At 48.8% G+C, this 26,186-nt stretch overlaps 1 pseudogene; it reads right to left on the bottom strand.

Moving 5' to 3' along the window:
- Positions 1-23,720: 23,720 nt before the first annotated feature.
- On the bottom strand, positions 23,721-25,881 carry LOC146829979 (E3 SUMO-protein ligase KIAA1586-like; annotated as a pseudogene).
- Between the last annotated feature and the right edge of the window lie 305 nt (positions 25,882-26,186).

Below are 26,186 nucleotides of genomic sequence, written 5' to 3'. Positions count from 1 at the left end.
ATCCATTTAATGTTGTATTGTTTGGTTGAAACTTCAGATATATATGTTGTAAAAATGTATTTTTGGGGGTAAATATACTAATATTTAAAATGGGTTTTATGCAACAAAGCATTTTTTATGAGTCAAATTTAATTTCATACCTCATTATAAGAAAACAAACATATTCCAGAGTGTGCTTTTATTTTGCATCACACTTTCTGTGACGCTCCAGTGGGGGGAAGTTCCAAACTCGTATCTATGAGACGAAGCAAAGTTTTTTGAATGGCCTCTTAGATATGGAGTACAGCAAGGCAGCGCATATTGCTGATTTGCCTTACTCTGCCCTCCGGGGGCTTTTCATGGCCGATGAGGTGGGTTTTCCCATGCAACACCCATGGATTTTGACGCTGCCCCAGATTCACAAGATCATGTAAACCTGGTAGTACACGTAAACATTACGTCTCCACAGGAAATAGCAATTATGAAAATAAATGTATTTCTCCTCGTTTATTCCTATTTCCATGTGTGCTACATTCTGCAGAACACAATAGAAAGAGGAAAAAGACAACCAGGATTGTTTTTGTGCAGCCAGGAGTCCCTTCCTGCTTAAAAACAATCCTGCCCACAACACAGCCAAACTTGAACCAAGGTGTGAGGTTCCCTCTGTCGGTGCAAGGCTGCTGAAATGGCTTCAGTGCAGAGGGAAAGGACAAGATTGCACTGTATTGCATAAATACAAATGTCTTCTTGCCTTTTCACTTTCGGGAAGCTCAATTAGGTGACTTACTGGGCTGCCCTACACCAAATCAATGTAAATTAGGGCCTGACACTGTTCAACATCTACATGGCACCGCTCGCCCACGTCGCCTGACTGCACGACCTTAACATCATCTGCTACGCCGACGACACCCAGCTGGTTCTCTCCCACACCAAGGACCCCCCGTCAACCTGGGACGACTCCTGGTGACCAGCAGCACCAACACTCACCGACCACGCACGCAACCTGGGGGTCATCCTCGACTAGACACTCTTCATGACCGAGCAGGTCAACGCGTCTCGACCTCCTGATTCAACACCCTACGCAATGCCCAGCAACATCTACAGGTGGATCCCCACCGAAACAAGAAGAACGGTCACCCAGGCCCTCGTCAGCAGCAGGCTGGACTACGAAAACGCCCTCTACGCCGGAGCCTCGTCCAAACTCCTGAAACGACTGCAACGCATACAGAACACCTCTGCACACCTCATCCTCAACATCCTTCGCTATAGCCACATGTCACCCCACCTGAGAGACCTGCACTGGCTCCCCATCAACAAGAGGATCACCTTTAAGCTCCTCACCCACACACACAAAGCACTCCACAACACCGGACCGGCATATCTCAACAGACAACTCACCTGCTACACCGCGAACCGCCAGCTCGGCTCCGCTGACCTCACCCTCGCCATCATCCCCCACATCCAAAGAGTGACCACCGGCGGAAGATCGTTCTCCTTCCTCGCCGCAAAAGACCTGAAACACTCTCCCCCATCCTCCTAAGGCAGACCCAGGACCTACTGACCTTCAGGAGGCAACTCACCCCCAGTGCCTTGAGACCCACACAGGTGATTAGTGCACTTTACAAATGTGCTGATTGATTGATTAATTGATTGATTGATTGAAAAAAAAGAAACTACACACAATGTGAACAGTATACCTTTGTGCTGACATAGTTCCGCATTTAAACGTTTATTTTCACACACTGTGAGGAATCATTGGTAGATAAATGTTGCTTGAATATGAAATCCCTTCGGAAAAAAAGAGGCATTTGGCAAAATAGGAACAGTTAATTTAAAAAAGCAGTGCGGCCCGGAGTACAGTTACAGGCATAGGGTCTGAGGACTGACTAAATTTACAGTCAGTCTGAGATGAGTGAATATACAGTTCACTGACTGCCATAAACAGTGGTAAGGAATGTGCACCACTGTCTTTGGAGTCATAAATTAATGTATTGGATGAGTAATCCAGGTGGGCCTTAACCTTGCATGTCCAGATGTACGGCATGGGGTACGCGTAATCGCTGTTTGTACTCTGCGTGCTATGTCCTGAATGGCTATGTGTCTCTAAATTTATGTGGCGTCTGACTTTATGGTATTTTGGGAGAACGTGAACCTTTCCAGCCATGTGTGCTTTATTGGGGTCGCATGTTTGTCTACCAGCTATATGCTACCCCACCTGCGACATGTCAATCAATGACCTCGGACCTGGGTCTCAGAGCCTGCCTAGGTATTTCTGATCCAGGGTTGACGTGAAGTTCATAATGGTCGCATTTGTCAATAAAAATGAGATTTCATTTTTAATCATGAATGTATAATTATTTATATAGACATCAGACTTTCTCAGTATTAATCTTCCCCCTCTAGTTGAATTTTCAACTGCACTATTGAACTTATACTCCATGAAATTAGTTTTATTGGGGGCCTGTTGTTCTTCAGTTTTGACTTTTACTACTTTCCCAGTTACTTGCTGTGAGAAGTTGGCCTGGTATATGCTGTCCACTAATTAAAGTGGGCACCCTGTGATTTAAGAGGTCAAAGAAAGCTGTCCAAGTGGTAGATGTGGAGAGCAGCCTTCAGTCTTAGTCTTTAAGGAATGTTGAGCAGCTTGTTTTACCAGGATGCAAACTTATACTATTGATTAAATGAAAAGAGAACCACACAATAGTTATAAAAATATGTATTTATGTATATAACACACTAAAAGTATGACACAGTATCTTCTACACCCAGCTGGCTCTCTCCCTCACCAAGGACCCCCCGTCAACCTGGGACGACTCCTGGTGGCCAACCACACTTGGAGCAGCACCGACACTCATCGACCACGCATGCAACCTGGGGGTCATCCTCGACTCGACACTCTTCATCACCGAGCAGGTCAACGCGTCTCGACCTCCTGATTCAACACCCTACGCAATGCCCAGCAACATCTGAAGGTGGATCCCCACCGAAACAAGAAGAACAGTCACCCAGGCCCTCGTCAGCAGCAGGCTGGACTACGAAAACGCCCTCTACGCCGGAGCCTCGTCCAAACTCCTGAAACGACTGCAACACATACAGAACGCCTCTGCACACCTCATCCTCGACATCCTTCGCTATAGCCACATGTCACCCCGCCTGAGAGACCTGCACTGGCTCCCCGTCAATAAGAGGATCACCTTTAAGCTCCTCACCCACACACACAAAGTACTCCACAACACCGGACCGGCATACCTCAACAGACAACTCACCTTCTACACCCCGAACCGCCAGCAAAGCACACAATACTGTACCATAAAACAATCGTAAGTTGCACTAATACACAGTGGGCTCGAGGGGGAGACAAAACCATATACTAAAATAGAGATATAAGAACCACAACTTGAGTCAAGACAGTGTCTACCGTATGTAGAATCGCTGGGACCCCAAGGAACCACCCAAAGTGAGTAAGTAGGGACCCCACAGAGGACAGGTGCAGTATGGGAACATTACCGTGTGCGCCATACAATTCAATGGGAGAGTCGCAGTTGCAGTTTTAAAGTTTAAGGACCCTTACAAGTAGACTTTGAAGAAACCCCATGGAATTACAAGGTTGGAGAGCCACCTCACATGTGGATACCATAGTACCAGAGTTACCTATCACAGGGAAGCTGGGTGAAAAGGGCTGAAGAGACGTCAGAAACCACCGTCAAACTCAGTGGAGGACTTTGGAGGAGGAAAATGGCTGTTGGAATCCAAAGGTGAATTCATGTTTGAGAGTACCTGAAGGAAGAGGGGACAGAGTCTGGGCCACTCAGGAGTGACCAGGGGCTCAGTAGACGAATGCCCACTGATGACAGGTGCTTCAGGTGAGTTAAGGGTGTTCTTTACCATGCAGTAACAGAGACTAGGAAACATTGAGTATGACCAGGAATCGGAAGGGAGCTGTCCCACAAAGGATGTTGAGTACTGAGGGGTTGGTGTCTGGCTGGAGCAGCAACAAGCCTTGGCAAAAGCAACCCATGCATAAGGTCAAGGAAGGTTACGTTCGGACCAGCAAGGTCCAGAAGACTCACCAAACACAGGGGAGTCAGGGCAGACCTGGAGCAAATCAGGGGATCCCAAAAAAAGCAGTGCTGAACATCAAGAGGACCCACAGGCTGGAGGCACAGGAGTTGCAAGGGGACCTCGAGCAGTTTCACAAAGCAGCAGCCCACGGAGCACTTGTCGTGAGGAGGCTGGAGTCCTTTGAAGGATATGGTGCCAGATAATGGGGCTACTAGGAGCCCAGTGGACTTGTTTTGGAAACACCAAAGGCATAAACACTTACAAAAGTGTGTGGCGCACAAGGGTACTGGTATTTCAGGCCCCACAAGGGGAGTGGGGAGAGGTTGCATGGGAGTGACTCCTTCACTCCAAGGGAGATATCTTCAGTTGTCGTTGATGCTCCACAGGTCCTGCACGGAGCCTGTATGGTGCACGAGCACTGACAATGTTTTAGACGGTGTGAGAGACGAAGTCGGGCCCAAACAAAGTCCAGCGAAGTCCAGAATGTCCAGTCGGTTGAAGTTCAGTGGTATCTTGATCAGAATATTGTCCACGTCAAATATAGGATCCTACAGCCAGGTAAGCCCTTTTGTACCCACGTGATAGGTTTGGACAGATTCAGGGGACCCTCCCAGGGGAGGTTCTGCACAGTGGGGAGGTTACTCCCATGTCCTTTGTCCAGTTTTGCACCAGAGCAGGAGCCAACGGCTCCCAGGACGTGTTTGAACTGGACTATGAACAGGGACACCAAATGTGCCCCTCATGCAAACTTTCAGTCGCTGGCAAGGGCACCCACCCAGGCCTAATACACTAAATCCTGTCTGGGAAATGGTCATACCTCCCAGTGAAAGGATGCCTATTGTTCTGCCTTCCCCTGCTTGAGCTTGGCTCAGAAGCAGGAGGGCAGAAATGTGTCTCTACTCGGCAGCAACCATTTTAGGCTGGCCGGGACTAGAAGGATGGTACCGGGAGCACCAGGAACCTCACAAAGCTCATTTCAGAGGGGTGGAATCCTACCTCCCACACCGGTTACTGAGTTCAGGGTATAATTCCACAATATTTGACACCAAACACAATAGAGTTACTCTCAGACATTTTAGAGTTGGTCATCACGCGGTCGCATAATGCCACTCTATATATCATAAATGGCTGCAGCACTAACAATCTGGGAGAATGGGCTCCATAGGCTGTAGGGGTAGTCTGCTCATGCAGTGGTACCACGTAGAACCAAGCAACCTGCCTTGAGTATTGTCAAGGTCTGCTATATGGTTAACCTAAAGGTTTTATGTGTAGTGACCCTTAGATATAGGAAACCCATATCTTAAGTAAGTGGTGCATGCACCAAATTACACAGGCTACAATGGCAGGCCTGGCCCTGTAGTTCCATTTTGCATTGCCTCTCATGGGTGGCATAATGTATGCTTCAGCCCATGGGAGGCCTCTGTGGTACCTATGCCCTGGGTGCATGGGTACCAAGTACTAGGGATAACCAAGAGTACCCCAGTATCCAATCTGAAGTGTACCTATGTACATAACATAACAGTTTAAGGAGAAAGCAGATGGACTGGGGTCCTGAATGCAAGATCCCAGTCAGACTAGTCAAAAACAGTATAACATGCAGCAAAACGTGGGGGTATCAATACGAAGCAGATCCTACTTTCCTACACTTGCATGCTACCTAATTCGAGGACAGGGTTTTTCCAGCAAAAAATCTCCAATTGCATGTATCCACACAAAAAAAAAGAACACTATCAAAACCAGCAACACTGATGTTATGCAATCCGAAGATCCACCTGGTGAGTCAGGAAAACCAATTTGTGAACCACTACTGCTTAGGGGCACCTCCCTCTTCACGCATGCCTCTTTGTAAATGGTGTAGTGCTTGGATGGCAAGAGTCACTGTCACATTATCAATGTCATTCTCTGGCTTATACATGCAGCAGGATGCATCAATCTTGGCACACACCCCTCCCTCAATCAATCACTCATTTGTAGAGGACACTAATCACCTGTGAGGGTCTCAAGGCACTGAGGGGGGGAGAGGGGTGCAGCTACTGCTCGAACAGCCAGGTCTTGAGAAGTCTCCTGAAGGTCAGCAGGTCCTGGGTCTATCATAGATGGGTGGGGAGGGTGTTTCATGTCTTGGTGGCGAGGTAGGAAAAAGATCTGCCGCCTGTGGTTGTTCTGTGGATGCGTGGAATGGTGGTGAGGGCGAGGTCAGCGGAGCGAAGCTGGCAGTTCGGAGTATAGAAGGTGAGCCGTTTGTTGAGGTATGCTGTGCTGGCGTGGGTGAGGAGCTTGAAGGTGATCCTCTTGTTGACTGAGAGCCAGTGCAGGTTTCTCAGGTGGGCTGTGATGTGAGTGTGGCGGGGGATGTCGAGGATGAGGCGTGCAGAGGCGTTCTGTATGTGTTGTTGTCTTTTCTGGAGTTTGGCCATGGTTCCTGCATAGAGAGCGTTGCAGTAGTCCTGTCTGCTGCTGACGAGGCTCTGGGTGACTGCCCTTCTGGTTTCGGTGGGGATCCATCTGTAGATCTTGCGAAGCAGGCGGAGGGTGTTGAAGCAGGAGGAGACGGCGTTGACTTGCTGGGTCATTGAGAGTGATGAGTCCAGGATGAATCCCAGGTTGCGTGAATGATCCGTGGGCTGCGGTGCGGTTCCCAGAGCGGCCGGCCGCCAAGAGTCATCCCAAGCGGAGTGGGTGCAGCCGAGGATGAGGACCTCTGTCTTGTCTGAGTTAAGCTTCAAGCGACTGTTCTTCATCCAGTCGGGGATGGCCTTTATTCCTTCGTGGAAGTTGGTTTTGGCGCTTGCGGGGTGAGGATCAGCTGTGTGTCATCAGCGTAGGAGATGATGTTGAGGTTTTGTGAGCGGACGATGTTAGCGAGCAGTGCCATGTAGACATTGAAAAGTGTTGGCCTGAGGGATGATCCTTGGGGCATGCTGCAGGAGATCTTGGTGGCTTCAGATTGGAATGGGGGAGGCAGACCCTTTGGGTTCTGTCAGTGAGGAAGGAGGTGATCTAGTCCAGGGCTTTGCCACGGATCCCTGCATCATGGAGGCTTTTGCGTAGGGTCTGGTGGCAGACGGTGTCGAAGGCGGCCTAGAGGTCCAGGAGGATGAGGGCCGCGGTTTCGCTGTTGTCCAATAGGGTCCTGATGTTATCAGTGGCAGTAATGAGGGCGGTCTCGGTGCTGTGGTTGCTGCGGAATCCGGATTGGGACGGGTCCAGGATGTTGTTCATCTCAAGGAAGTGGGTCAGTTGCCTGTTGACGATCTTCTCGGTGACTTTCGCCGGGAACGGGAGCAGGGAGATGGCCCGGAAGCTCTTGAGGTCCTTTGGGTCTGCTGTGGGTTTCTTGAGAAGGGCGTTGATCTCAGCATGCTTCTAGCTTTCCAGAAAGGTGGCTCGCTCGAAGGAGCTGTTGATGATCTTCTGGAGTTGGGGTGCGATGATGCGATTTGCTTTGTTGAAGACGTGGTGAGGGCAAGGGTCGAAAGGTGAACCGGAGTAGATGATGTTCATGGTTTTAATGGTATCGTCGTCGTTGACGTGGGTCCAGGAGACCAGGAGGTTGGTGAGGTTGGGGGGTGTTGGATCTGCGGTGGCAGTGGATGTTGGAAGGGGCTGGGTGTTGAAGCTGTCGTGGATGTCTGTGACCTTGCGGTGAAAGATGGTGGCTAGGGAATCGCAGAGGTCTTGCGATGGTAGGATGTCCTTGGAGCTGGAGCTGGAGCTGGGGTTAGAAAGTTCCTTCACAATGTTGAAGAGCTTTTTGCTGTTGTGTGCGTTGTTGTCAATGTGTTCCTTGAAGGAGGTCCTTTTGGTGGCTTTAATGAGTTGGTGCAGCTTGCGGCTGGCATTCTTGAGGGCTGCGTGGTTGTCCGGTGTCTGTTCTTGGCACCACCGTTTCTCGAGTCTTCGGCAAGCACGCTTGGATTCCTGGAGGTTAGTGGTGAACCAGCTGTCCTTTCTGTCGGTGCGCCTGCTGGAAGGTTTTTTGATCGGGGCGAGAGTGTAGGCGCAGTTGTCGATCCATTGTCTGAGGTTGCAGGCGGCTGTTTTGGTGTCGGTGATGTCGGTTGGTGGGTCCCGGGTGAGGGTGGTGATGAGCTGGTCTTCGGTGACCTTGTTCCAGCTGCAGTAGGGGATTTGTTGTGGGTGGTGGTGGTGGTCGGTCCAGTGGAGTTCGGTGGTGTGGCTGAAGGTGACGTGCTCGCTGGTAGAGAAGATGAGGTCGAGCATGTGTCTGGCTGAGTGGGTGGGGGTCATGACAAGCTGCTTGAGTCCGAGGTTGGCAAGGTTTTCAAGCTGGGTGATGGAGTTTCTGTTGTCGGCGTTCTCGAGGGGGAAGATCCGGTTTCCTATGAGGATGTAGTCTGTGGAAGCCAGAGCGTGCGTGCTGACGATGTCAGTGATGGAATCGCTGAACTGTGGCTGGGGACTGTAGACAAGGGTTCTTCTGAGGGTGGTGTTGGGGTCGGTGTCGATCTGGACGTGCAGATGTTCGGTGGTGCTGGTTGAAATTCTTAGGGTATTCCTGTGGACGATGGCGATTCCTCCTCCCGGTCTGTTGGTGCGGTCCCTTCGGGTGATTTTGTAGCTGTCTGGAATGGCTATGGCAATGTCGGGTGCCGAGAAGATGTTCATCCAGGTCTCCATTAGGAAGGCGATGTCCGGTGAGGCTGAGACGAGTAGGTCCCAGAGTTCGACGGCGTACTTCTGGACAGAGCAGATGTTGAGTAGTATGCATCTGCGATGGTTGCGTCCTGCCCGGCGGGTGGGGTGGGATGTGCAGGTGTTCTGTGGCTGGTGAAGCTGCAGCTTCGGCAGGAGAAGTGTCCATGGGTGAGCTACGGGGTGGTCTGGAAACAGTTGGGTGATCGTCCGGCGTTGAGTTTGTAGAGGAAGTTGGCATCATAGCGGCGCTGGGTGTTGAGGATTTTGCAGGGGCCAGGGTGTGGTAAATTTAAATTACCTAGACTTAATTTGTGCGGTAAAATTCAATAAGAATAACTCAGTAAAAATAAGAGGCAGAATCCGTGTTATTTGAGGTTATAAAAAGGGAATTTATTCCTTACAAAGGAATTATGGTTCGAACCAGGCAATCGGGTTCCGTCACCACGGAGGTTCAGGAAGGGATCGGCAATACATTATTGACAGGTTTATTATATTTATAGTAAATGCATTACAGTAAGACAGATGCAGGAGGCGTAACAGCTGATAGGAAAGATAAGAATACACATACGTAATAAAAAAAGGCGTTACAATAGGCGTGCATAGAGGCGTATACTAGAAACGTCATTAAGAGGATGTCACAAGTGGGTGGATCCATAAGAGAATCCTGCAATGTCAGCAGAAATACATGGTAGAGATGTGCGCACAGCCGCATGACGTGTGATTGACGTGTGACTAGAGGGTGAAGGGGACTTGACATTTAGCCCTACATGAGGAGACAGAAGTCTGGGATGTCAGAACAACCTAATCCCAAATCGTATCTAATATCTTGTGTTTAAGGAACTATATTATCTGGAAGGAAAGGTCTCTTGGACAGAGTCTATTCTATACTGACTGCTAGTGCGTGTACAAGCGTCTAAGTGTCTACATGAGATGCGAGGGGGCATGGGCCTACCATGGTAACGAAAGTCATGAATTACTTGCTCGGAGACAGTAAGGCCGGGCCCTTTGCTCTGTAGCTGGAAGGATGTTTACCTAAACTACCAGACAGGAATGTATTTCTCGAGGAGCGGAGCAGATAACTTGAAGGCTGAATACAGTCTTTGGCAGGCAACAGGCCGGGCCAGGCACCGTTAGCCGCGCAGGAAGTAAGACAAAGGTCATTGATACAGATGCAGGTCCAGGCTGGAGCATTCAGAGGCAGAAGGCAGGAAAAAAGCTCGATGGCAGAATTCAGGGCCTACCTTGCCAGGGCTGGAAAACGTGAAAAGTATACCATATAAAGTCGGTGGCAAGGCATACTTAGGAACGGAATATTGACCCATTCATGGTGAATCTGAAAGAGGACATGTTAACGTTGGACGCATATGTATTTGCGTCTTCATAGCTTGAAGTGGAGGGAACATACATGTACTTGTAGCATATACATGGAGCCGTTGGGGTCTAAGATAGGGGACACAATTGATCATAAAAATTCATATTTCCTCACTGGGTGCGATCCAGGCGTGGACTGGCGCAGACGGGCTTGCCTTAGGTGCGCCAACAGCACTCCCGCTGCGCGACCACACAGCGGTTGCCATTAACTAGGGGAGGCGAGCGGGACTGGAGGTGGGGAGGCGGGAGAGGAGCAGCGACAGCTGGAAAGCTAAAGGCGGGAAAGCAGGCAGCAAGTCAGGAGCAGGTGGAAGCTGACTGTGCCCAGGGAAGTAAAACCAGGGAAAGTAAAGGAAATAACTGAAAATAACTAACTAAAAATAAAATAAGTGATGAGCTGGGAAATGCTGGAAAAAGTTGTGGTGGCGGCGGACTGCCGGCACAAATCCGTGAGGCGGGGAGTCCAGGTGCTGAAGCAGGGAAACGCAACAAGCGGAGCTGCTGGGGAGAGTGTTGCCTGGACCGGGGGTCCATCACGCTCATTAAATTTAACACATACCGATGCTGCATCACCGTGAGCTGGATTGCTCTCAGTTCTTCCTTGATTGAATTAAGGCCCAGCTCAGTGCTGTTCATCATTTAAGCATTTCCCACCTGATTATTTGGAACCAACAGGATTTATCTTATCTCTACACAGTGAAGAAGGGTATGGACCCTCCTGCCGATACTTGTGTGTCTGATAAGAGTCTGAAATCTTCTGAAATGTCCTTGTACTGAGCCCAGCCAAAATACCCCACAATTCTTTTTTCTCAGGTCTGATGCTGCAAGGATGTCTTTTTCTTTAGCGGGTGCTGGTACTAATTCAATAGTTCTTCTGTGGGAATGACCAGGGTTGGGGTGTGTATGGTTACAAGGCAATAAATTCACGCCATCCTGGAACAAGCTCAGTGTAGTCAAATTTGTTGCCCTGCCAGTGCATATCTTTTAGCATGGAGGAGCCCCATTGTATTTCCGGAATGTGCATTGACCTGCTGCTGTTTTCATTCAGGCTCAGTAGAATTCCTTTACCTCTGAAACACAAGGAATACAGTGTACATTTCCGTATAATCAGGGGTGGCCCCTTTCATTCTAACCAAGTGTACCCACCCACCATGTTATCCCAGATTTCCTGACATGGGTTTTCTATGATTTTGTTCAACCCTCCCTAATAAGTTTTAGGCTTAGACGCCAAACTCCGCTCTGCAGGCGAAGTTTGTGGAGTTACAACAAAACTCCAAATCAATCAATAAATATTTCTTTTTTCGATATTGTAATGAAATCATGCAAGTGACATATAATAAAAAAGTCCATCATAATTACACATGAAACAGAAATAATTACTATAAAAACAAAATTATAAAAACAGAGTAAAATTCATCTGAAGGATCAAATTTAACATACAGAGCTTCATGAGTTTCTAAAAATTGCAGGTGTAAAAAGACAGGTGTAGCCCTATGAAAATCTAGAGAGCTAAAAGTGGTTTTAAATACTTGTGCCTGAGAGATTTATATAAAGGACAAATTAAAACAAAATGCAAAGTATCACATTTGGATAACAGAACACACCCCCTAATGGGTGGGTCAGATTCCTGAAACCAAAATCCCTCAGGACAGATCAACTGATGAAAGTGACTCAACCTAAAATAGGTCAACAGACGACACTGGTGGGTAGGCATGTCAAGAACAAGATACGGCTCTATCCCAGAAACTGTTTTGACCATTACATTTCTGCAACAAAAAGGGTCGACAAGAGCTTAGGCTTTCCTTTCAACTACTTCTGTGTTGGAAAAGGCCTGTGAATTAGTAAATAGCTCAGTGGTATACTATTTATCTGCTACCATACTAAGATGGCCGCCTTTCTTAACATGAAACTGCACCTGATGATGTCTTTCTGACTTGTGACTTGTTGCTTAGGTTACTGTGCGGGAACTGGAGACTGCCTTGCGCATGCGTGTTTTTTTAGGTTAGTATACATTTTACTCATGGAAGAAGCATTGAACTTCGTTCTGCAGGTCTTATCTTCCATTCTGCCTGCAATGCATAGTGCGGTTTATTTGCTTTAGTTTCATTGACCACAGGTTGCACATCACTTTCCGCAGTGAGCACGTTAACAGACACAGTACACACTGTTATCTCAATTTGTTTTTGAGCCTGTGGCCTGTAAAGTAGGTCAAATATATCTCTGCCGTAGGCAAAGAGGGCCTAATTTACAAGATGTTGTAGGAAGGCAACTCCGCAAGCCTTCATGCTGTCCTGCCCTAATGCAAACAAAAAGGGAGGAATGCACCATATCTATCTGATATGACTTATTCCTGTCCTTTTCCCCTGTACTGGTACACAATGGGCTGCCATGCGTCACCCCAGGAAACCTTGCACTTTGCATTACTTAGTGCCAAGGGGGTATAACATGCGTGGTACATGACTGTTCCCATGCATCCACCCAAGGTTTCTGACGCTAAGCCCTATATACTTAAAATGTAGATAGGGTTTAGCATGAGAAAATAGCACACATTTCAAATAGGTGCTATTAAGGAGAACTGCTTTATTTTCTCCTTTTTTCAAATTTGCGTGTATGCTGCACTGTGCAGCACACATACCGAGTGGAAAAAGGTTTAAAGTTAGGCTAAGCATAGTATTTTACACTGGAAGGGTGTCCTTCAGTACAAAACCTGTGCTAGGGTCACTGAGACACCCTAGCACTATGGTGTAAAGGTGTGTCCATGGCACGCAGTAGCGTATTTCTGCACCGGTGCTGGGGAGAGGGGAGGAGAGAGCCATATTTGTGTAAATATGCTGCTCTCCTGCTCTGTCCTCCTTAAGCAGCAAAGCCCTGCATTTCTGGCTGCTGCACTGAGCTCCGTAAGAATCTAGTAAATCTGCCCATGAGACTGTTGTGACTGGTGCCTCCAACATCTCATGACAGACCACGACCTTCAGTTGCGATGATAATTGTGTACTAAAAATGACTGACCTGTACACTTCAGCACCTTATTGCCCAACAATCCTATAGCCTATGAAAGCTGATGAAAGATTGCAGGAAGTATGGACCATGACACTCTTACCCGGGGGTTTCATGTGGTGTCGCCTTGTCTGCTCAATTATCACACGCCTTCAAGGAGGAAAAATGCTACAATGCTTTACTGATTTATAGCACAAACCTGCCATCTAGTGGTCAAGAGTCATAATTTTCAGGTTTTGCTTCAATTGAGATCACTTTTGATATTGTGATGTAATGTAGAAAATATAGGCATCGGTGGAATTCCACAGAATATCACTGAGTTTGTATATCACTCTATGGAATTCTATAGAGTTCGTCCCACTCTTCATTTCCCTCTGTATCTTTGAGCTGGATGGGGTCAACTTGTTGTTACAGTAGACTGCCCCAGAAACGTCAGGGCCACACATGGAAGCAGTAATGGATGTTTTGTGCATTGAGTTGGGTGTTTCACTACCTACAAGAGCATCTTTTCTGGGAAGTCTTGTGGCCAAACAGTATCCTCCCCTATGCTGCCCTTCCTGCGCATCCTTTCTAGCTCAGTTTGAATAACACTAGGCTCAGTGAAAAGGCAGAGAGCCATTGGGTTGATCTCATGTTGGGTCAGATTCACAACCACTCTGGGGGTTGGATTTTGGCCCTAAGTCTGCATAGGAATCAGTGGAGAAGGCGTTTTGCTCTTTCGGGGGCCACCTTTTGGGACACGTACACTCTGTCTGCGCCTACTGCATGCAGTATCAGTGAACAGATGTAACACAGCCTGCCTGATGTCTTGGAGTCCACTGTGGTCATGTGCTGACATGTGTTGTGTAAAAGGGCGCTGCGTAGTGCTTGTGGAATGCTAGTGTTTGGGTTGGTGTAATTGTAAGTGACATAGGAGAGATCCCCGCTCACTCTCTCAACACCCAAAATAGAAAGAGGGTACATAGAAGTTCAATAATACATAATTTGTTATTGAGCATTGCAGATTGTGGATATGGATCCTGGGGAGGGGTCAGTGGTCCTCTGGTGATTAGGTTTTCTTATTTAAAAGTTCAATCAAAAAGTTCATGATGCAGTCTGTAATCCCGAGTCGCACATTTTAGATCCATGTTGGGGTGTTGCTGGGCAGCTGTAAAGCTGGTGCACTTGCAGGTTTGATTTTAGACCTGTTGGATAAGAGCTCGGTTCATTTTGTGAATTCAGAAAACATTGCGTGCTCCATCATTCATTTTCTTCAGGGTTCCCATACTTCCCTTTAGTGGTGTGTTCTCCACACTCAATTTTCACAATTTTTAGGGAGGCGCTGGGAGGTGGACCCAGTTAGGGTGTCTATTTTGATTGTTTAAAATTAAAAGTGGTTTATTGTTTACTGGACTGATTAATCTTATTATGAGCTATTGGACTTTCCTCCTCTTCTTATCTGACTGAGTGTTAGACTGGTAACAAATATTTACGGGGTTCTCTCATGAGCTTAGGGAGGGTATCAGTTTTTAGCTAGGGTGCTATGGATGCCGCCAGTCTTCCAAAAACTTGTCTCTTCTAGGGTGTGCATGGGGGCACCATTGGTGTGGGTTGTGTCTTTCAGCGTACTCGTGCACAGGATGGTGTGTGAAGATGGGGAGTGTCACTGTTAAGTGTGGTTGGTGGTTGCAACATTCCTCAAGGTCACGTGTGAGTATCTGTCTAGACCCCGGCATGTGGTGTGCAACATGACCCTACCTTGTGGAGCCAGATATCTTGACTACACCCTCTCTCTAGAGTCTTCTTTTGGACTAACTTTGGGCTTCCTTTGTTGGTCTTTGGGTGCATCCTAGAACTCGAGTGATCTGCCATCTTACTAGTCATGAGGCGGAGGAGTCAGAAAGTCTTCCGTATTCCCAATGTACCCCTGATCATGCCATCATGTGATGTTTATTGCCAGGGCTTACTGCTTCCTCTGGATGGTGTCTGCAAGGCCTGGTGTATTGGTTAATTGCTAGGTCTGATATGGAGGTAAGCACATTCTGCATTCTACTCTTGCGTGGAGCTCCCCTCTCCGAGGCACTCCCCTCTCCCTCAGACCACATCCTTTCAGTGTATTTGGATTTGCTGTTTCTGGCATGTGGCTAGGAACCTCTAACTAGCAGGCAGGCTTCTGTTGCTATTTCGGAGTGTTATGGTACAGTGGTCAGACCTTTGATATTTGAAACAACTTGAAGGGAAAAAGAAAATATTTCTTGGATCTTGAGAACGTGGAGAGTCCGGGGCTAAGGATAAGAATTTACCAAAGTTTGCCTAATGATGGAAATGATATGGGCCTGCCCCAACAACTATGGGACGCCTGGCTATTCTGTTGAATCTCCTGATTGATTTAACACCATACTTGTGCTTCATAACTTGTTGGTTCTTGTGCTTGTGCTATAGCGGTTGTGGGGACTTCACTATCCTAAGCATATGGAAATCCGGGCTCCTGACACTGGAGGACAGTCTTCATTTTAGAACTGAAAGGGGGCCTCCATTGACCCGAGGCTTCTGGTTTTTAGGTTTTTTTTGAGTGAGGCTTGGATTTTATGCGATGAAGGAAACATGGGTCCTAGGCCGGATGGCCAGTAATGGATATTGGAACCCGTCCCTATTTGATTTTGGATGCGGGGCCCTTGGTACCTGCTTTTAAGTACTCTGTCTGGGAGCTGCCCTGCCCCCCTCAGCACTGTCCTCCCCTGTGGTGTTGCCAGCCAACCCCACCCTAGAGGAACAGCAGCAGAGTGCGGCCTTGGCTCCTGCATGCACCGTCAATGGCAAACTTTAGTGAGGATACCTGATCAACGGAACACACACAGCAGCACTGAATCCCTAGGTGCAAATAAAAGTTTTTATTCCCAATTCTGTCCCATGGGTCATTCCTTGGTTGTGGTACAGTTAATTTTTGGAATATGGGTGGTTGGGTGGTATTTACTCTCATGGTTTAGCTTATCACACATTTGAACTCTGTGTTTTTGTGAAGACATTACCCCTCCTTGCTGAGGCAGTGGCTCCAGTCCATATGATGGGCTGAGTTCCCTGCCTGTGGTTGCTGTTGCAACATGTTTGTCCAACTACCTTATACCTGCCTGTGTGGTGCAGTAGCTGAATGACCTTTGTGCATCTGAATGTAAGGTACATTTGAGTTTCCTTGTGCTTGGTTTTGTTGATGAGGATTTTATGATGGCTTGCCTTGACTTATTGATCTCTGTTCATGGTATAATTTTAGCCACCATCTGTTTGCCAGTTGGCCCACCCTGTGAAAATAGCAGCATTCACTAGGGTTTGGTTGCTGCTAACCGCCCTGGCCTCTGCCCCTACAGCTAGGTTTAAACCCTCTGGGGCTTTGCTGTGGATTTCCCTTTAAGATTACTGCCTTTTGCACGCTCACGGCCAACACAGCCCCCTTGAGAGCGGTCTTAACCAGTTTGTGTTGGACCAAATTTGAAGTGTTTTCTGGGCTTGCTCCTGTTTGGAGATTGTCCTCATGGGTCGCCAAGTGGGGGTGTGTGTTTCAGCCTGCCCGTCTCATACTCAGCTTTCTTCCCAATGCGGTCAGTGGGAACATTTCCTTGTGGTAGTTTTTAAGTCTCCTTTACGTGCAGCATTTTTTACGATAGCTACTCACTCGGAAGTCATATTCAGCAGCAGAAAGGGTTTCTTAAACATGGTGAGTACACAATATAGGACCAGGCAACCTCATCTTCGCCACTTCCAGGTGCACGGAAATGCCATGGTGGTGGTATAGGCTGAGCTCAGTGTTTCAAAAGGCATATGGGGTCTAGCCATTATGGCCTTGTCCCCACATGCCCTGCCCCCATTTATTGTTTTGTCCCAGGGGACCCAGCGGGCGTGTATGTAGAGTAATGGCAACTCTCTTCCTCTTCGCGTACTCTATAGGCTATAAAGCATTTTGGCTTTTTAACTGTCTCAGTTTGCATATATTGAAGACTTTTTCCATGTTTTGAAAGATCGCGTCTCTTGTGTCTTAAGCATTGGTTCCTTTCTTTATCCCTTGACTGGCTTGGTAAGTCCTGTAGTCTCTCTCTCGGCATAGGTTCCCTGGGGAGTTGGGCTCCCTTCCTCACCCCAATAGCTGTGTTACTTTCCAGAACCACCACAAATCTATCTGTGGCCCATGTATGTTTGCCTGAACTGGATGGAGTGTGTGTTCTCAGGGAAGAACATGGCGGCCGGATAGGACGTCCGGTCGCGAGCTCCATCTTAGCGAGGAGCGGAAATTCATCAAAATGACTCTCGGGGAGGCTGATTAAATGTAAGGACATACAGGCTTAAGGAATTAAAAAACATACCAGCTTTGTACGAAATCCATGCGAGCAAAACTGATTCTGGGTCGCTGCCGCCAGCGCGGTCTCGAAGCGGGAGCAGGAATCAGAGAAGAGCGGCACACCAGGGGAGGTATGTGGGTGGAAGCTGCGGAGAGTTTGCTTCACCACTGGAAAGCAACAGCCCGAGTAGTTTTCAGAGCCCCTATCAGTGAAGCTTGGATTCACAACCCTCGAATATTTCATGGTCGGAGAAAAGGGTGGAAAGTGAAAGCGACTTCACATCAGCGTGCATGAAACTGGTGAGAGGGAGAGGGATGGATGGGAAAAAGAGGGGCATCATTAACCACTGAGACTTAAACAAGGTCACAAGCAGAGAGCTCCTCGTAACGCACAGAAGCAAATTCAGCCTATGGGAAAGATTCCTAATGTATTAAAACAAGGCTCTTATTATGCATTAAGAAATAGGTTCTTTGCTGATGAAATTGGGTTTTCAGGTGAGAGTTCATCAGGAGAAGATTGTGAAAAAACACAGGCTATAACAACAACAAAAGATAGCAGGAATAGAGAAAGATCAAAGGCTCAAAGGAGGGGAGGAGGCAGCGCAGTTATATCAAATAAAACAGCTAAATCCTCCAAAGCAGATCAAACCAGACCAGGGGCCAAAATAAAAGTGACCCTCTCCCTCCGTTCCTTCTTTAAAGTACAAGAGAAATTTACCCGTAATTCCTCAACTTCAGAGGAAGAACATAGCAACAGGGGAGCGACAAATATGCACCGTATAGGATCACAGGCTGGTGGGACAGCGATACCGACACTAAACCGGTGTCAAGCACTGATGACGAATATTCAAGAAGATAGGGGGGTAGAACCCCAAGAGGTACTCCAGAGTGGCTTTGTGACAGATGGCCAGAATATACCCCCAGAAGACCAGAGAACAAATTTGGAGCAATCACTGCAAAATGGTGCGGACAACTTGTTGGACACAATAATTGTAGAAATGAGAACAAATTTTACAAGATCGGAAAAAAATCAAGAAAAAATTCAGACTAAATGTGAATCATTCAATCAATCAATCAAGCAAGCATTTATATAGTGCCCTACTCACCCGGAGGGTCTCAAGGCGCTAGGGGAGGGGGGGGTCCGCTACTGCTCGAACAGCCAGGTCTTGAGCTGCTTCCTGAAGGCGAGATGGTCCTGGGTCAGGCGGAGGTGGGTCGGGAGGGAGTTCCAGGTCTTGGCGGCCAGGTAGGAGAAGGACCTTCCCCCTCTGGTGGCTCTTCGGAAGCGGGGGACGGCGGCGAGGGCGTGTCCGGTCGATCGAAGCTGGCGTGTGGGAGCGTAGAAGTTGAGGCGGCTGTTGAGGTATCCTGGGCCTTGGTTGTGTAGGGCTTTGTGTGCGTGGGTGAGGAGGCTGAAGGTGATTCTCTTGTTGACCGGGAGCCAGTGCAGGTCTCTCAGGTGTCCGGAGATGTGGCTGCGACGGGGGATGTCCAGGATGAGTCGTGCTGAGGCGTTCTGGATCCGCTGGAGTCTCTTCTGGAGTTTGGCGGTGGTACCGGCGTAGAGGGAGTTGCCGTAGTCCAGATGGCTGGTGACGAGGGCCTGGGTGACCGTCTTCCTGGTCTTGGTGGGGATCCACCGGAAGATCTTACATAGCATGCGCAGGATGTTGAAGCACGACGAGGAGACGGCGTTGATTTGTCTGGTCATGGAGAGGGAGGAGTCCAGGATGAAGCCCAGGTTGCGTGCGTGGTCTGTTGGTTTGGGTGCGCTGCCCAGGGCGGGGGGCCACCAGGAGTCATCCCAGGTGGAGGGAAAAGATCCCAGGATGAGGACTTCCGTCTTGTCCGAGTTCAGTTTCAGGCGGCTGTTCATCATCCACTTGGCTACGTCTGTCATTCCTTCGTGTAGGTTGGCTCTGGCGGTGGCGGGGTCGTTGGTGAGGGAGAGGATCAGCTGGGTGTCGTCGGCGTAGGAGATGATGTTGAGGTTGTGTTGGCGTGCGATGGCTGCGAGGGGGCTCATGTAGACGTTGAAGAGGGTTGGGCTAAGCGGGGAGCCTTGAGGAACGCCGCAGATGACTTCGGTGGCTTCTGATCTAAACAGGGGGAGGCGGACTCTCTGTGTCCTTCCGGTGAGGAAGGAGATGATCTACTCCAGTGCCTTCTCCTGGATTCCGACGTTGCTGAGGCGCTGCACTAGGGTACGGTGGCAGACAGTGTCCAAAGCCGTGGAGAGGTCTAGGAGGATGAGGGCCGCTGTTTCTCCGTTGTCGAGCAGGGCTCGGATGTCATCGGTGGCTGTGATCAGGGCAGTCTCGGTGCTGTGGTTGGCCCGGAAGCCAGACTGCGAGAGGTCGAGGTATCCGTTTGTCTCGAGGAAGGCGGCCAGCTGCTTATTGACGGTCTTCTCGATGACTTTTGCAGGAAACGGGAGCAGCGAGATGGGGCGGTAGTTCTTGAGGTCGGTGGGGTCGGCTGATGGTTTCTTTAGTAGAGCGCTGAGTTCGGCGTGCTTCCAGCTCTCCGGGAAGGTAGCGGTGTCGAAGTAGGTGTTGATGATGTCCCGCAGGTGGGGTGCGATGGCAGCGTCAGCCTTGTTGAAGACGTGGTGAGGGCAGGGGTCGGTCGGAGATCCGGAGTGGATGGAGTTCATCGTGCGGATGGTGTCTTCGGTGCTGATCTAGGTCCAGGCGCGGAGTGTGGTGGTGGGGGGCGGTGGTTCGGTCGTGGCGTGCATCGGTTGAGTGTTGAAGCTGTTGTGTATGTCCACGATCTTGTTGTAGAAGTAGGAGGCAAGGGAGTTGCAGAGGTCTTGTGAAGGGGTGATGTCGTTGTTTCCGGCGTTGGGGTTGGAGAGCTCTTTAACGATGTTGAAGAGTTCCTTGCTGTGGTGTGCGTTGTTGTCCAGTCGTTCCTTGAATGCAGTTTTCTTGGTGGCGTGAATCAGTTGGTGGTGTTTTCGGGTGGCGAGCTTGAAGGCAGACATGTTGTCCGGTGTTGGGTCTCTGCGCCAGGCTTTCTCGAAGGCTCGGCAGTTCCTCTTGGAGCTCTTGAGTTCGTCGGTGAACCATGGGGCTTTCTTGCTGCCGGGTCTGCTAGGCGGGGTCCTCAGAGGGGCGAGGTCGTCTGCGCAGTTGCTGATCCACTTAGTGAGGTTGGTGGCCGCCTGGCTGGGGTTCGTTGCGCCGGTGGGAGGGTTCTTGCTCAGGGAAGTCGCGAGCTGGTCGGCTGTGATCTTGTTCCAGCTTCTGCGTGCAACCTGTTGCTGGTGGTGGTGGGTCGTGGTCCTTCTGAAGCTGAAGTGGACGCAGCTGTGGTCCGTCCAGTGGAGTCCGGTGGCGTGGCTGAAGGTGATGTCCTTGCTGGAGGAGAAGACTGGGTCAAGCGTGTGGCCGGCGTAGTGGGTGGGGGTGGTCACCAGTTGCTTGAGTCCGAGGTTTGCGAGGTTGTCCAGCAGGGTGGTGGTGTTGCGGTCGTTGTTGTTCTCCAGGTGAAAGTTGAGGTCCCCGAGGAGGATATAGTCAGCGGAGGGGAGAGCGTGTGGGCTGATGAAGTCGGCGATGTCATCGCTGAATTGTGTGCGTGGTCCCGGGGGTCTGTAGATGAGGGTGCCTCTGAGGGTGGTCTTGGGGTTGATGTGGATCTGGAAGTGCAGGTGTTTGGCGGGTGCGAGGGTGTCGTCGGTGTTGGTCGTGATGCGGATGGTGTTCCTGTGGATGATGGCGATGCCTCCTCCTGTCTGGTTGATGCGGTCCCTCCGGATGATCTTGTAGCCATCCGGGATGGCGATGGCGATGTCGGGCGCTGAGGAGGCGTTCATCCAGGTTTCCGTGAGGAAGGCGACGTCAGGGGCTGTGATATCGAGCAGGTTCCAGAGCTCGACGGCGTGTCTGTGGACGGAGCGGGTGTTGAGCAGGATGCACTTCAGGTGGCTGCTGCTGGTGCTCGTCTTGGTCGATGCTGGTGTAGTGCAGGTCCGGATGCAGGTGAACTTGCAGGAGTGGCAGCAGAAAGGTCCGTGGGTGCATCTTGGGGTGGCTCGGTAGCACCCCGGGATCCTGGCCGGCGTTGAGTGCGTTGAGCTCGGTGGCGTCGTAGGTCCGGCGTGTGGGCTGGTGTCTGCGGGGGCCAGAGGTCCTGGCACTGGGCGCGGTCCAGGCGCGGACGGGCGCAGACGGGCTTACCTTTGGCGCACCTTCGGCGCTCAATCGGCACACCCGCTGCGCGTCAACGCTGCGCGTGCGCACGGTCGCCATTTATGGCGAAGTGCGAGGGAGGGAGGAGCAGCTGGGAGGCGGGAGCGGGGAGGGCACAGAAGTCAAAGGGGGCGTGTCCTTAGACACGGCGGCGGGAAGCGGGGAGCGGGGCGGGAGGGCACAGGGGAAAACGGCAGGGGAACACGGCACAAGGGGGGCACAGAAATTCGAAAAAGGGGGCAAAAGCGTAGAAAAAGGCTTCAAGGCAGCCCAAACACCTAGGAAAGCACAGTAGCGCAGGACGCCACCCCGAGCGATGGCGGGGGGCGTGGACAGCGGTCAGGCTAGCTCAGCGAGGCTGAGAGGTAGCGGCAGGTGGGGGAGCACACGCTACAGCTGGCGGCCGTGCGGCGCGGGGGTGTCCTACAAGTAGGTCACACTCACCTGTGCCGCACGGTCGCCATTTATTGCCAAGTGCGAGGGAGGGAGGAGCAGCTGGGAGGCGGGAGCAGGGAGGGCACAGAAGTCAAAGGGGGCGTGTCCTTAGACACGGCGGCGGGGAGCGGGGTGGGAGGGCACAGGGGAAAACAGCAGGGGAACACGGCACAAGGGGGGCACAGAAATTCGAAAAAGGGGGCAAAATCATAGAAAAAGGCTACAAGGCAGCCCAAACACCTAGGAAAGCACAGTAGCGCAGGACGCCACCCCGAGCGACGGCAGGGGCGTGGACAGCGGTCAGGCTAGCTCAGCGAGGCTGAGAGGTAGCGGCAGGCGGGGGAGCACACGCTACAGCTGGCGGCTGTGCGGCACGGGGGTGTCCTACAAAAAGGTTAATTCTCTGATGGACCGAGTGCCGGCAATGGAAAACACGGTAGAACAAACTTGGAAAGTAGTAAAAAATTGCCAAGAGGAAATAAATAGGCTGAGAACAAATGAAGAAGATCTCAGAGATAAAATCGAAATATTGTAGAACAATTTAAGCAGAAATAATCTGTGATTACTGAATATTCCGGAAGTCTCCGAAGGGCAAAATATAAAAAGTGTTGTGGTGAAATTACTGATTGGTTTTCTGCCTGGACTAGATGAGAAAACGCCGGAGGAAGATATTCAAAGGGTATATAGACCCCTACAGGTTAGACAAAATGAGGAAAAATGCTCGGAAAACACTTGTGAACTTCAAAACTTATACATTGAAAGAAATAATTTTGAGCGATGCCCTAAAGGCTGGTATTATTTCAAAAGGCGACTTCAGTTTTAAAATCAGGTCTGATTTATCACACGCTACACAAGACAGACAGTGGGAGCTGGGAAACTACATGCAGGACCTTAGGTCTCAGGGGGGGTCAGTTCTAATGAAATTCCCAGCCACACTTAGAATCAGGCGCAATAATCAGACATACAACATTAGGGAACCAAAAGAAGTGGAAAAACTATTAGAACGAATCAAATCACAAAAATAGGAAGTCATAAATAGTGTAAAATAAAAAACCTGTGTCAATGGAGCTTGAATCAGGGCAAACTCCTTTTGTCCTATGATAGTAGGGAGGGTTCTCCAGGGGAGTGAGGGGGGTGTTGGGGGGGGTGTAGGCTTATTTTTTAAGAGCACGGTTTTTCGCTTTTTTTGAGTGGGGATCATTAGGGAAAAATGTGTAAAAAAATTGTCCGATATGCAATGTATAAAACTAAACAAGATCCCGGTAGAATGAGCAAGACGTGTAAGGTGAATGAGGGAGAGAGAATAAAACATGATGAATGAATCTGTGGGTAGAAACAAAATAAAGATCATATATTGGAATGTAAATGGGGTTAGAGTGAAGAGAAGACATGGGAAACATGCCGATGACAACCAAAGCACGAGGGACCCGAGCATTCCGGCCAACCAGTGGTCGAAGTGGGGAAGAAAAAGTAGGGGAACTGTGGGCTGAGACTCAGGGGGCGGGAATAACCCAAGGATTGGATTAGTGGGCGGAGTCTGGGGTGTGGCTAGAAATAGCAAAACATACACATTTTTGAACGTTTGGCATTTCACTGACCAGTTACAGCTTATAACGTTATTTAATTCAAAGACTCAATAAACATGTTTATTTGAGGTTTAATATATAAGTTGTTTATATTTAATTCATTTACAATGTGGGACATGTTTTCAATCACAGAATATTCCAAATACGCTTATAAGTGGAATCATAAGCCATTTGTCTCCGAGCCATGCAGTTTCTTTCATCTGCACTTCTCCTCCCTCTTTCTAACCATTTCTGAACATAAAATTCAGGTTTAAATTCTATGGCAGGTGGCCCCACGATATTTATGAACATTATAGAAGACAGACGATTGATTGATATTCTGTTCCGCAGTGGTGCGGGCACATCATTCATTACACTAAAGCCCCGTTCACATTCAGCAGTTGAGGTACAAAAGGTGTTTATAATGTGTATTAATGGTTTCAGGCTTTCAAGGATGCAATTTTTATTTTGTTTGTACTCTCTGAAACCAAGGATGTACTGCCTGGTATCAAATACATGCAACCTGCTACAAAGGTTTTGTAATTCTCCCTCACCGTATAAGATGTCTACTGGATCTGGCCAATAAACTGGTTGTAGGAGTTTCATTCTATGTACTAACTCTTTGTATTCCATTTCGTCATTGTTTGTGGTTGTGCATCTAGAAACATTTGATGCATTAGACATTGTCATCCTTTTTCGCAGGTTATTTGCTAAGCTCCTAAAGAACTGTGCCCTATTGATGCTAACACAGCCTTTGTTCTGTTGCAGTCCTACACCAGCAAACTGCATCCGTTCAGCAACATCTAAAGCTTTTGTAGCAAACAAAGGGCCCAGGTGAATCAGCCATTGATTCAAACACTAAAATCTGCATCTGTATTGAACGATCAGCCTCATATATGGTCATATCACGCCGCTGCAGCCTTCTGGATAGGTCACCCAATTCTGTGAGAGCATCATATAAAATGCCCATATTTTCAACAAACACCAGGGAGGTTAATAAACGGTTTAAACCAGCATATTTCCTCTGCTCAATGTCACTCCTCGTTGAGTCTTCGGAAGATTCCATGAAATGTTTACTAAGTGCTTTGTAGTTATTCCAAACAGCTCTCTCAGATCTTTCACTTGAGGACACCCAACGTACATCTAGCACCTTTCCAATTGCCAGAAGTCTTACCTCTACCTCCAAAGCACATTCCCCAAGCTCTCTCTGATTTTTCGGAGAGGCATGGTAGGTGGTATATAGTTTATCAAAAAAAACTTTGAGCTGATTAATGCCTGCGACTTCTTTACAAACATCCCCCACAGCAAGCTCCAGCTTGTGGTTAGCACAGTGCCATACACTCAACTGTGGATATTTCAGTTTCAGAAGAGTTGCCACACCGGATTTCCTACCTATCATATTGGAAGCACCATCTGTTACAAGCTGAACCAAATGACTTTTTAAATACTCATCAGTAAAACCGTGTCTCTCTAAGCATGCAAGTAAGGTATCTAAGATTATATCTGCTGCTGTGCTTGGCAACTCAACAAGGTCTAAGAAAAAGGTCAGTGGCTCATTGTGTTTATCAATACATGCTCTTACACAGATAATTAGTGTGGTCAATTTACTAACTGTGGTAGATTCATCTATCATGAGGCGTATTTTTGATTCATTCTGCAAGATACAATCAATCAGCCTGGACCTCATTGTAGCAGCAATATGGTCTATTATGTCAGCGCAGCTGTGATCTGAATGCAAGACTCTGCCCAAGTCTGCACCATTCATCTTTTGAACATCAATATCTAACGGCATATCAGAAAAAGGGCGCTCATGTTTGCCTATTTTGTATGCAGTTCTGAATACACGGCATGTCTCTTCCTGTACTTTCATTTGCATTTTCAAATTGTACTGTGGAATACTTTCACGGGCCCTCTGTTCTAAAATAGCTAGTGCCTTAAGATGACAGGAGTTATTCTTATGACAAAACATTTTTTTCCGCAGAGAAATTAACTGCTTGTCTTTAGAAGGGCCATATGGGATGACCAAGCAATCTACCCATTCCATGGAAAGATGCACACCTTGACTTGTTTCTGTTTTAAGATTTACCTTCCTGCACACTTTACATCCAAGCTTGCTTTTGGAAAATAAGAGCCATGGATACTCTGTACGTTTGATTTCAAGTTGTTCCGAAGACCAGCAGGCTGGGTGATCAATTTGATCCACACTCTCCACCACATTTCCTTGGAGGAGTATGTGACTGTCGTTAGTGCCACAGCCATCTAACAATACTTCGTCTTCAGAATCGACTCTTCTCCTCTTTTCGGGCATCCTGCCACTTTCACTTGTTTGCCTTTCAAAACCCTGATTTGCATTTGCCATTGGTCCTTCCGAACTGGAGCCTGGGGACTTGCGTGTTTCGCGAGATGTTATTATTAATATTATTATTATTATGTGTTCTTATATAGCGCTCAACTTACCCTTGGGCATCTTGGCGCTTGCATTGGGAACCCGTCCTGGTTTTTCCCTGTGAGAGAACCCGTACTGGGCATCCCCAAGGTGAAAGCCAGGCATCCCACCGCGGGGGGGCCGTTGTGGAGATTAAGCAAGCTTGTTGCCCAGAGCTGCATAGTGTG

Source organism: Triturus cristatus, chromosome 5_1, assembly GCF_964204655.1.
Source record: "Triturus cristatus chromosome 5_1, aTriCri1.1, whole genome shotgun sequence".
Taxonomy (NCBI): Eukaryota; Metazoa; Chordata; class Amphibia; order Caudata; family Salamandridae; genus Triturus; species Triturus cristatus.
This window is presented reverse-complemented; position numbering and strand designations above follow the sequence as displayed.